Below are 12,570 nucleotides of genomic sequence, written 5' to 3' on the forward strand. Positions count from 1 at the left end.
TTATTAAATTATATAATATTAAAAATTATGGACAAATATCCCATTATTTGGATAATCATCTAGATGTGTAATAGAAATTCATTTTCTGAAGCATCTGTCATTCTGCATATTCATTATAATTACTATTAAATGTTTCTTTTCTTATAGTTCCCAAATTTGTGCAATAATGTTTATATATACTGTGTATAATTGTTGAAAGCTTGAAACACTTCAATGTTAAACTACATTATTTTATTTTTTTGTTACAATTATCAAAATATAATAATACTTCCTTTTCATAACCACGTAATACTCCACTATAAAGTAGCTTCCAGTAACATGTTTGGATAGAGTGGTTTTATTTCTTGAAGGGAAGAGTGAACAAAGAAAGTAATAAAAACAGAACAAAATGGCAGCTGGTGTTGTAATAAAACACTCTTGTTTATGATAATTTTTATGTAAGTTTTTATACATGGTACTCCCAGTTCCCTCTCCCTCCCCTCCTCCTCTGGCCCCCAATACTTGTACAACCCCACCCCACTCCATCTCCCCTCTGCTCCCCAGGGAGGGTAAGGCCTTCTATGAGGGATTTTCAGAGTCTGTCATATCAGCTTGGGCAGGGCCTAGGTCCTGTCTCATATGTCCTGACTGAGAGAGCATCCCTCCCTGTGAAATGGACTCCCACTCTTTACTCAGTGTTATTGATAAATGTCAGTTGGTAGTGTCAATGTTCATTTTAGAGCTGAGGTAACTAAATTTTCTCACAAATGAATAAGACTGATTTATTTTAATACGTAAAATATTTTACTTAAAGAAGCAACACCTTTCCCTGACTGGCAGAACAACAGTATAACCCTAGTGCTTAAGAGGTGGAGTCTGAATCCTCAGAGTCTCAAGCCTTCCCCCAGCACAAATACACATACGTGTGCCATATATACCATGGTAGACATTTTTTCATATCTTTGGGTTTACACTACTTTCTATCTTTTCAAAACCTCCATAAGCTTGAAAGTATTGTAAATAAGGATGATTACAATACTATTCAATATATACTGACAATATTTGGTATCAAATTTGACTGACTTCATGAGTTCCTATTTCTGGAAAGTCAGAATTTTGTATGCTATGATATATGATCTCAGGTTATGTAAAAAAATCAGTAATTGGTGGTTGATAGAATTCTCAGTAAGTGGAGGTACCAACTGCCAAGCTTTCTGTCCTGACTTAGATACCTGGGACTATAAAATGCAAGAGGAGGGTTAATTCACACAAAGCATTCTCTGATTTTAACCAATGTGCCCTTGTCTGTGCACATCTACATGTATTCCCTAAATTAAAGAGAAGAATGCAACATAAAAATACGAGTAGTTATACAAGATGTTAGCTTTGTAGAGGCAGGAAGGCTTCATTCGCATTTTCAAGTCAAGGGTGGCCATGAGCTTCTGATTTCTGCCTGTGTTTTCTGAGTGCTACGATATTAGACACACTTGCTATTGAGAATAGAACACAGGGCCTAGTGCACAGGAGGCAAGCTCTCTGTCATGGGAGTTGCATCCCTGTTCTGACATTGCCTACTCTACAGAGATATCTTTTGTAAGTTAGAATGAGCTCTTCACCATCATTGGCAGCTTCCCTGGATATTTCTTACAAAAAATGTAAACATATAAAAAACCCAAACTAGACTTGTGATTTCAGTTTCTCTGCTGGTTATAAGGAAAGTTTGCCTTCATATATACTATGAATATTAAAAAATATTTGCTGGTATAAAAGGCTGAATTAAAGTGGCAAGCATGAGGACTGCATGGTTCTGTACCAGGTTCCTCTGCATATATGTTATGGTTATTACCTTGTTGTTGTTGTGGGATTCCTGACAGTGGGAGTGTGCATATCTCTGACTCCTTTGCCTGATCTTGGGACTCTTCTCCTCCTGTTGGATTCCCCTATCCAGCTTTGATATGAGGGCTTTTAGATGTTGTTTTGTATTTTCTTTTGTCCTGCTTGCTTGGCTGTTGGTTCTTGCTGTTTTAGGGAGAGGCAATGGAGGAAGAATGGCTCTGAGGAAAGGAGGAAGAGGAGAGTTCTGTCAGGAGTGGAGGGTGGAGAAACCGTGATTGTGATGTATTGTATGAGAAAAGAATGCATTTTCAATTAAAAACTAACATCTGTCATCAAAAAGCTCAGTGTTCAGTAAAAATTAAGTTTAAAATCTGTATGCTTTGAAGGAGAGGAGAAAGACTACAGGTTGTCTTCATTATATTATATATATATATATATATATATATATATATATATATATGATTATTACAGAGAATACTGTTGACAGTATCAGAACCATACCTTACAACAAGGAAACACAGAATGAAACTACTTCACATTATGCTAAAATAGTTCCTATAGATAACAACAGGGTCCTCGTCAAGTGAGTGCGATTTGGAAATCCTTTGAATTGAATTTGAGTATCTTCATTAAGGATTTAAAAATGTCCATGTTCTTGAATAAAAATCTCCTACACATTCCTCTACCAGATTATTGCTAATGAAAAAGTTAGTTCATGTCTTATTAAATACAAGGTAATGATCAGATTTACTTGTATCGAGTGAAATAAACTCATTTTATGTATTTTAATTCATGTTGGTTATAGTGCATGCAAATGGAGATATTCTGAAAAAGTACTTAAGCAAAAATGATGTGTAGGATTGAAACATATTTTAGATATATAAAGAGAAAACTTAGTCATTCTGAATCAGTCACATTTAAATTTTTTCCTGTTAGTGTTACATTAGCTAATTCTACTCTACTGACTTTTTTTCAGAAAAAGGTAATTGTATTGATATCATTTAGCATATTTGTAATATTTGGAATATAAGTTACCAATGGATGTTAACTAAAGTAAATATTAAATGTGATATTCCACTAACGAATCATCTCGGGTGAAATTTTGTTCTAAATAAATTGTTCTGGAACCATATGGCCTTAAGATTTGGGCAACAGCTTGTAAGGAGGAGATAGAAAAATTATCATAAATTGAGCTTCCTGACAGAGGACTAAGTTCCAAGATTGTCTGAAGTCAGCAGAAGAGAGACAGCAATGGAGAAGGAAGGGATGAATATCCACAGTGTGTCCAAAGTCACACAGCATGGAATTTACCAACATTAGTAACAAAAATAATGAGCTGCCAATAAACCTAACTCTTGAACACTCATGAGTCAGCGAATCAACCCATTTATTTAAAGGTAAATGATTCTACTCTAGATTTTGTTTCCTTGGCTTATACATCCTTCTGTGTCAATACCTAGGTAAATTAATTATCCTTTAATGATGCCCTGTTTAGTTTATTTTCAAATATGTCATAAATTTGAATTATTATATTCATATTTTATTGAGCAACACAGTAACAAGTTGAAATAATGAAAGTTTCCTATTGTCCTGGTAAGTTTGAGTAATAAATTAATTTCACCATGTGATCACAAACACTGGCAAAAGAAAATTATATCTACCAATCATTCTGGATTCATTCCACGTGTATTTTTAATGCATAATGTATATTACACCTCTCCTTGGAGGAGCATGCAAACAATGTCTCTGACATTGAAATCTAGTAGTGTAGTTCAGTGCAAACCACAGGCAAAAGTAGTTAACTGCAGTGGAAATATCGTTGTAAATGAACGAAACTGCGTACCATAAAAGGTGTGTCTGAATTGGAAATAGGGTTAGAATGACTATTGGATCCTAGATATCAAGGTCAGAAATGTGCTGAGTGGGAAAATTTTGATTGATTTGAAAGGCAGAGGAAGCTCATCAACCCGCAGACCAGTCTGAAACAATAATTAAGTATGGCAATGGAATTTGGAAATACAATCAGAGGCCAAGTCAAGAGGTTTGTATTCATCTCTGGTAATAAATGCAGGATGGTGCTTGATTTCTAATTCATTGAGAAACCTACAAAGGGTGTGGAGAAAGGAAATGTGCTATTAGAGTTCTAGTTATCTGAAAGATCCCTCCAACAATTCTGCCATGAAGTAGCAACAGTTGCTTTAGAATTCCTTGTCTTCCTGTATAACTTTCTGGACTCAGACAGGGGAATGGGAGGACCCAGTATAGAAATAAATTTCTAATGTGAAAAAATAAAATACCAGCAGTGGCTGGATACTGGTCAGGAATTTAGGAGCTCCTCTATTCCTGTACGTGTTAATTTACAGAAAGACTGCCTCACAGGCCTGCATATGTGTTCCACTGTGTGGAAACTGGGTACACAGTGATTATGCCAATGATAAAAATGTGGAAATGACAAGGTGCCTGTAGATACATTGTAGACTCTGGTATACCACTTCTGTCACATTCTGTAGGCTTTATAACATTTGCACAGTCTCAAAATGAAGAGGATCAAAAATTGAATGATTTGGCTACACATTTTTTTCTTCTGTCCCCTGACTATTCACTGAACAAGGAATTCTCACAATTTTTTTCCATCATTCTATCAGGAATATGGTAAGCGACCAATATCTCATCACTTTCATTCTATATATATAAGGATAATGCCCTTTAGGTGTTGTTCTTAATTATTTCTGCTTAAGCATAGTACCTGAGGAACAATGGATGCACATTATTGACCCCCAATGCACCCAGAACTTATTTCTTGAATAGGAAGCAGATAATTACAATAACCACCAAAGGAGTGAATGGCTCAGAACCACAGTGCAGGTACTAGACCAGAGCCATTCTAAATCTTGCTATAAAATCATTGCAAACTTACTGACCGTGTCACAGTGGTGCTATCTGGATCCCGGAGTGAGTCTTCACCACTCCTTGTTTTTCCGTTTTTGCTCTTTGTCTTCTGAAACATCCACTATTTTCCGTGATATATAATGCAGGTTTGCTCGAAGTACTTTTATCTGTCCTATTTCTTAATATTCCAGGTCATTTGAAAACATTTACTGTCTTTGTTCCCATTGATCTAATCTGGTAGGGCTAGTACAAAAATAACATGGTCATTTTGTGAAATTCATTTATTTATTACTGTAAGAGATAGAAGGATCATGACAAATATCACAGAGAGCTTTTTCTGTAACTTGAAATCTGTTGGTGATGGCTAAGTAGAAGTTACAGCTGGTTCAGTTTGAGCTTGTATGTGGGAACACAGATGTGCCTGAAGCTTGTTAATCCTGTGGCTATTGCCAGCTATCTCCCTGTCATTACATTCTCCAGGGCTCAATGATGTGATCTTTCCACTTGGGTTAATTTAGTCTTTGTTGCACGAATCATGGTAGCTAGATTACTAGGTTGAGTAGCATAACATAATGCCATGAAGTTTGTTAGTCAAGTGTTCAGAATCCGTAATACTATTTATGTTAGAGATAACTGGCTTAAGTATCAAAGAAAAGGTGGCAGAGGATGACACTCATTTTAAAATTGAAACACTGTAGAAGAATGTGTGGAATATGACATAGTATTGGAGTCTACAGGATTTAAGTTAAATCATTAAAAATTCAAATATACAATGGCTTCCATTTCTCAAGTTCTTGCGGATTTTAATTATAACAGTCCATTATAGATGTGTCTGGTTTGAATATGTAAAGATGAATTTTCAATTGGTGGCTTTTGATGCTGGACTGTTCCAAAAGGCACCATATCTCTGTGTGGGGGTAAAGGCCAAAGAACTATATGCATGCCACATTCACTTAAAGTGCCACATATATATTTAGTTACCCTTTGATTGGGTAACATGTATATGTCATACTAACATATGATGATGTATACAGGTGGAGTATGTATTTTCCTAAACCTCTTGGTTTTGTTATCAGCGAAGCTACAAATGGATAATGTTAAGAAAATAGCAGTCTCAGCAGTATGCAACATAATGTGATTATTATTATTTTTCACATTTCAAAGTTTTGTACTGCATGAATATTAGATGAGAAAATAGTAAGTAAATGTAGAAGATGCTAAGTAATAATATCAGTTTAGAAAGCAGGTTATGTTGACTTTGGCAAGATGGTAACGGTCATGCAATTTTGGACTGAGTTGTAATTACATAATTACTAAGAATACATTTTCCTGTATGATTGAAATGAAGTCTAGAATTTTCCCTTTAGCAAATGTTAGTATTCTATTGAAACTTTGAGTAAAAGCAGTGCATCTCATCTATTTTTTTATTTATTGGATTTTGCAGCTATTTTTATGATCACAGGAAAGATACAATTTTTTTCAATTTTCTATTTACTTTACATATCAACCATTATTGTCCCTCCTTCCCCTTCCCCAGTTCCCCTCTACCCCCCATCCACTCCTCAGAAAGGGGAGTCAACAAAGTCTGACACATCAACCTGAGGCAGGACCAACAAACACCCCCTACCCTACAGAGTGGGCTCCAAAAAAAAGCCAGCTCATTCTCCAGGGATAGATTCTGTTCCTATTGCCAGGGGCCCTGCAAACAGACCAAACCATACAACTGTCACCCTCATTCAAGGACCTAGTTCAGTCCTTTGCAGGTTCCTAGGCTGTTGGTTAGGAATCCATGAGCACCCAAGACTGTGTGTCAGCTGTCACTGTGGGTTTACCATCGTGATCTTGATCCCCCTAGAAACAGCACATTCACAATTGGCAAAATGATAGAAGACTCCTCAGAAATTTTAAATTTGAATCCAGAAGTATTAAAATGTTTTCAGGTGAAATAAATGTGAGTATAAGCTTGCATTAGGAAAGTTAGAAAATCTCTGAAGAAGGAATTGAGGAAAGGTATCAGGCTGGAGATTTGAAGACTTCAAGAATCATTCCCAGCAAAGGGGCAGGCTGCAAAAAATCATAGAAACTCAAAGACACCAAGAAAGTCTAGTGTACTGGAATCCTTTTCCTAGAGATTTATTTATTCTCATTAGCATCAGCCTCAGTAAACAAGGATAGCGTTTAAGACAGTGAGTATGTTGGATGTTTTGTGCTGGAAACATGAGGGACCAAGAAGACAGAGTTGCGGGAGGGTTTGGTAGGGGGGAAGCTATCAAAGAGATACCTTGACAGAAAGAACCATGATGGGGTGAGGGAGAAAACTGGTGCTTGAGCAATTCCCAGGAATCCACAAGGATGACCCCAGCTAAAATTCCTACCAGTGTTTGAGAGGGTGTCTGAACAGGCCTTCCCCTTTAATCAGATTAGTGACTACCCTATTTGTCATCATAGAACCTTCATTCAGTAACTGGGATGAGCTCCTGGAGTTCATTTGAAGAGGGGGAGGAGGAACCATATGAAGAAGGGGAGGTCAAAGTCATGATGGGGAAAATTACAGATAGCTGACCTAAGCTAATGGGGGATCACAGACTATGGACTGACAGCTGGGGTACCTGCATGAGATCAAATTAGACCCTTCGAAAGTGGGTGACAGTTATGTGACTTGATCTGTTCAGGGGGATGCTGGCAGTGAGACCAGGACCTACCTCAGGTGCATGAACTGGTTTTTAGGAGCCCATTCCCTATTATGGGATACCTTGCTCAGCCTTGGTACAGGGGGGAAGGACTTGATCCTGCCTCAACTTGATACTTCAAACATTGTTGACTCCCCAAGGAAGGTCTTACCCCCTCTGAGGAGTGGATTGGGATGGGAAGTCGTGAGATGGGTGGCTGGAGAAGAGGAAGGAGGGGGATCTGGGGTTGGAATGGAAAGTGGAAAATAAATTTCTTAAAATAAAAATATAGCAAATTGCTCTGGACAAAATTGCTCCTATTTTGCTTCTAAAATTCTTGCTATGTGCTATTTAAACATTCTTCCTTGGGGAATATTAAATCTCTCATCATTCTCAGAGGAAAAAAAGACTTTATCCCACAAAATCTATTTATTTTATAACATTACTGCAATTTTTGTAATTTGAACATTTAATGGAAAACATTCTCTTATCAACAAACTACTATCCTAGAGTAGAAACATTTTTAATTAGTGTAAAATTGAAGTAGATTGAAATTCTGATTTGTTTACACTGGATATATTTTTAAGAGTCTTCCTTTGTTCACTTCTTTCTGTGGGCATACCATTGGCAAATAAAGGCCCCCAGCCACAAGAAGTTGTGGGTATGTGAGTCAATCTGAGAGTCCTGTGCTTCTTAAATATCGATTTTTCCTGCAGTCACTTTGAGTTTTTGTAGAGGCAGCTCTCTTTGTTATGCCTTCATCTTGAAAGTTGTAATATTGGAATTATGGTGGCTACTGCAAAGGACAGTGGGCAGGCTTCCAAGAGTCCAATTAGTGTTGCTCTTAGAGATGTTAAGCTTGCCAAAGCTTCAGACAGAGGAAGTTCTTAAAGCTTTATATAGACTAACCAGAGTCACGAATCTACTGGGACTTGGATGACAACAGAGATATTTTTAAAATTTGTTCATTACTTGGTAGTATCCTCTGACTATCTCAGCTTTCATTGCATGACTCTGGAAAATGCAGGACTGATGATTCTGACACATTTTGTGAAAACAAAACAGATCTACTGCAGGAGATAACATATAAGTAAGTGCAAAGGACATAACAAGCATAAAATCAAGGACTCCAATCCCCAAACTCCAGATTCCTTAAGGGATTTTAACATAATCCCAGTGAAAGGTGAGACAACAGACTATTAAATTCAGCAGAAGGAATCTGAGTTCCTGATCTACAGGACATTAATTTGTTTCTGTGGCCAATGATGATATCATTTAAAAGAACATCTTGCTTTCTTTAACTCTAAGTGTTCAGTTGTACTTAGTTTGGACTCTGATAAACTGAAGCTATGGGAAAACACATCTTTGCCCTATATGGAATTTAGATATGAGCAGCAAAGAAAGAGGGATGATCAGATTTCTGAACATCTCTGAGGGCAAGTTCATGCTTACGGGATCAAGAGAGTTACCAGTAAGGACTCAGTGCCACCACAGCCAAATAATAAATGGGCACAGAGTAAACAAAGATTTTCTATCATTCTCTGTCTTTCATGTTTTTCTGTGTTGATTATATTGGTGCAAACCGTTTTCATTTTAATGTACTGATGAGCAAAATGAAACACAGTAGTTTTACTCACTTAGGTGAGTTAAAACCTTTCTTCTGTGTTGGAAGTCATGGACGCTTCCAGTTAATGTTCCCTTAAAGCTTTATTTGGGGGAGATTCCCGTCCCTTGGGCACAGGAGACAGGAAATATCTATGAAAGAAGAACTATTAGTGGCCAAAAATATCATCAGCTTTAATACCAACAGAGTGTCATTTTACACACATCATAGTAAGCTTCGAAGATTTGTTGTTAGAAATGTATCTCTTTCTCACAAATAAAAGGACACACACATAGATTATTATGGAAATAAAGATCAGATCTCTTGGGCACACGTTTTTTTGTTTTTGTTTTTTGCCTGTCTTTTATTTTCTGATTTCCTCAGGATTTTTGAGTTTCTATCCTGAAGTGAACTCTATATCTCTTCTCATAAATCAAGTGTATGAAGAACAGAACTCAATGCAAGTTAACTGAAGTGCAATAAGACCAACCAGAAGAAAACCAAAAGTTCACTTTTGCAAATATGAATAATGTTACAGGAGAGAAAAACATCCATCTTAGCTCTCCTCCCTCAAATGCCCCTTTAGAATTTATGTTGAAAGTGAATGGCTAGTCTAGAGGGATGCAGTTTTCCAGGCTATGGCATAAATATCCTACAAAATGTTTGTAACTGCTTGAGTGAACCTCTGATATTTTTAAATTATGAGTCTACAAATCAGAAACACCACATTGCAAAAAAATTGGATGAAAATAATAAACTATGTGAATGATAATATTCTTGTCTTATAAATTTCATGTAACCTGAGAATATAAGAGTGTATGCTAGCAGCTGGGAATTGGTAGCACACGCCTTTAATCCCAGCACTCGGGAGGCAGAGGTAGGCAGATCTCTGTGAGTTTGAGGCCAGCCTGGTCTACAGAGCTAGTTCCAGTAGAGCCTCCAAAACAATACAGAGAAACTCTGTCTTGAAAAAAAAAGAGTGTATGTTAGCGAAGTATATATTCATACCATTGGTGACATTAAAATGAGACTATTATTTCTTTTTGATAGCTTGCATTAAGCCATGTTTTTTTAAAAAACAGGTTTCATTGCTATACATTAGAGACTTACCCATTTTTGTTACAGAGATAAGACCTGAAAAAAAGAGTGAGATGTGACAACTTGAATATATTTTTTAAATGTTCTGAAATAAATACTTCTAATGTATACCAACAGACACATTCACTCACTTATGAAATATGTTACAACTAAAAGTTGAGGAAATTTCACCTGAGATGCATTTATACTTACCAAGTAATCTTTTTTTCATTTCCTGCTTTTCATTCTGACATGAACCACACAGATTTAATTTGCTGGCTGTCTCTATTTAAATATATATTTAGTGCCCAAATGGTGTTAGGCTGGACTCTTCATTACATAGCCTATTTTCTTGCACTTGGGAATTAAACTATATACTTTTATAAATACCATGAGTTCATAAAAACCAAGCAGATGTCCAAATAGGGAGTTGTTTGAGACAGGAAATATCTATGAAAGAAGAACTATTAGTGGCCAAAAATATCATCAGCTTTAATACCAACAGAGTGTCATTTTACACACATCATAGTAAGCTTCGAAGATTTGTTGTTAGAAATGTATTTTCTTATACCAAACCATATTTAGTTTGATAAAAAAGAAAGGGCTAATAGAATTTATATAATATTCTTTACTCTGCAGTGTGACAGGTTTCTAGAACCATTTAAGCCTCACTTTCATAAGCAAATTAGGGTAATAACTACTTAACGAAGCTATTGGGTGAGAATTCCACATATTGTAAGTCACATAAAAGGTAGCCGCTGTGCTATAATAGCAGATGATGCTTATAATTGTGTCTATATTTTTCTAGAAGTAACTTTGGTAACCTCAGTTATTGACCTTCAGAACATACATCCTTTAGTACAACAATGCTATTGATACTATTGTAATTTTAATATAAATAAAATTTAAAATTTATAGTTATTACATCCTGTTTCTGTTCAGCTACCTCACTTCCCCTCTGTCTGTGCAGATTTCCAGAGCTCTATTGTTAACTAGTAGCAAGCCCCATTCTCTAAACTTCAGACAGGCTTATTTGTACAAACAAGACATCAGCACAATATTGGCATACATAACTTGTACATAATGTATTTTATTGTGAAATTTTTCACAATGCTGATAACACATCAGTCCTATCCATCCTTCTTGGGAACACTTGGTTCCTGTTTTCTTACGTAATCGTCTCTTCTTTGTTTCATATTACCTTCGCTTAGATTAGTTACCCTAGAATCGAAATAAGTAACATGAACTGTGTCTTCCTGAATCTAGTTAACTTTGTTTAAATTATGATTTCTGATTCTTCTGATCCTTATAGGACTTTATTCTAGGAAAAGGAAATGTCTTTTATCTAATATCAAGTTACATTAAAAAATAAAGTCACTGGGTGTTGGTGGTGCATGCCTTTAATCCCAGTACTTGAGAGGCACAGGCAGGTGGATCTTTTTCAGTTCGAGGCCAGCCTGGTCTAAAGAGCAAGTGCCAGGATAGGCTTCAAAGATACACAGAGAAACCCTGTCTCGAAAACAACTTTAAAAAATGAACTGAATTTATTAAAATGTCTCCTAATATGGATAACTGAATAGAAATACAAAGTAATAACTGAAGTGTTAGTGGATAGTCAGTAAAACTTACTTTGCTATATGTATATTTCTTCATGGATTGGAAACAATTTAGTGTAAATTTCAGGAAGAATTGGAGTGGTTTCCCTTGGAGTAGTGGTCATTGTTCCTGGCTACCGGAGCCTCCCAAGGAACTCTGAGTTCAGGCAAGTTCGCCCATTTCACCTCAGCATTGACATTTATGTGTTTCAATAAGATGCTTTTAATCATTAAGGGAAATTTGAGAGTATCTATTCCTTTCATATCAGGTTTAGAATAGATAGTAAGTTTTTAACATTTCTCCTAATTTTTTCTCTACTATTTTCCCTTTTTAAACAGTAAACATTGTTATACTTTCAGACAAGTACAAAAATAACACACTAATTATATACATGCATGAAATCCGCATTTGTATGTTACCAAATCTCTATAGTTGCTTCTCAATCAATATTTTTATAAGTTTTTACTATAAATAGATTCTTCCATGCTTCCTTTCTAAACATACCAAGCATGCATTTTCAAAAGTAAAATTAAAATTCCCCAATATTATCATATTGTGTTATTAATAACTAGAAACATTTATTATATCAGGATATTTTAAAAAACAGTTTCTTTTCAGCTATTATAACAGCAATATTTATGGTCACTATTTACTGACATCTGAAGTCCATCCAGGGTCACACATTGTATTTCAGTGACTTCATAAATTTTTTATTATATGTCATATGCTTATGCATATATATTATATATGTATATAAATATATAGTGACAGAGAGACCTGTCACCCATAGCTTTGCATTTCAGATATATAACAGAAATATATTCTTACTTTCCTGAAGCATGTCATATCATTACATTACTAGAAGTTTCTTAATTTAATCTGTGTAAATAGGCATTCAGTTTTAATAATCTCTAAATATTT

Source organism: Mesocricetus auratus, unplaced genomic scaffold, assembly GCF_017639785.1.
Source record: "Mesocricetus auratus isolate SY011 unplaced genomic scaffold, BCM_Maur_2.0 Super-Scaffold_2245, whole genome shotgun sequence".
In the NCBI taxonomy this organism is placed as follows: domain Eukaryota; kingdom Metazoa; phylum Chordata; class Mammalia; order Rodentia; family Cricetidae; genus Mesocricetus; species Mesocricetus auratus.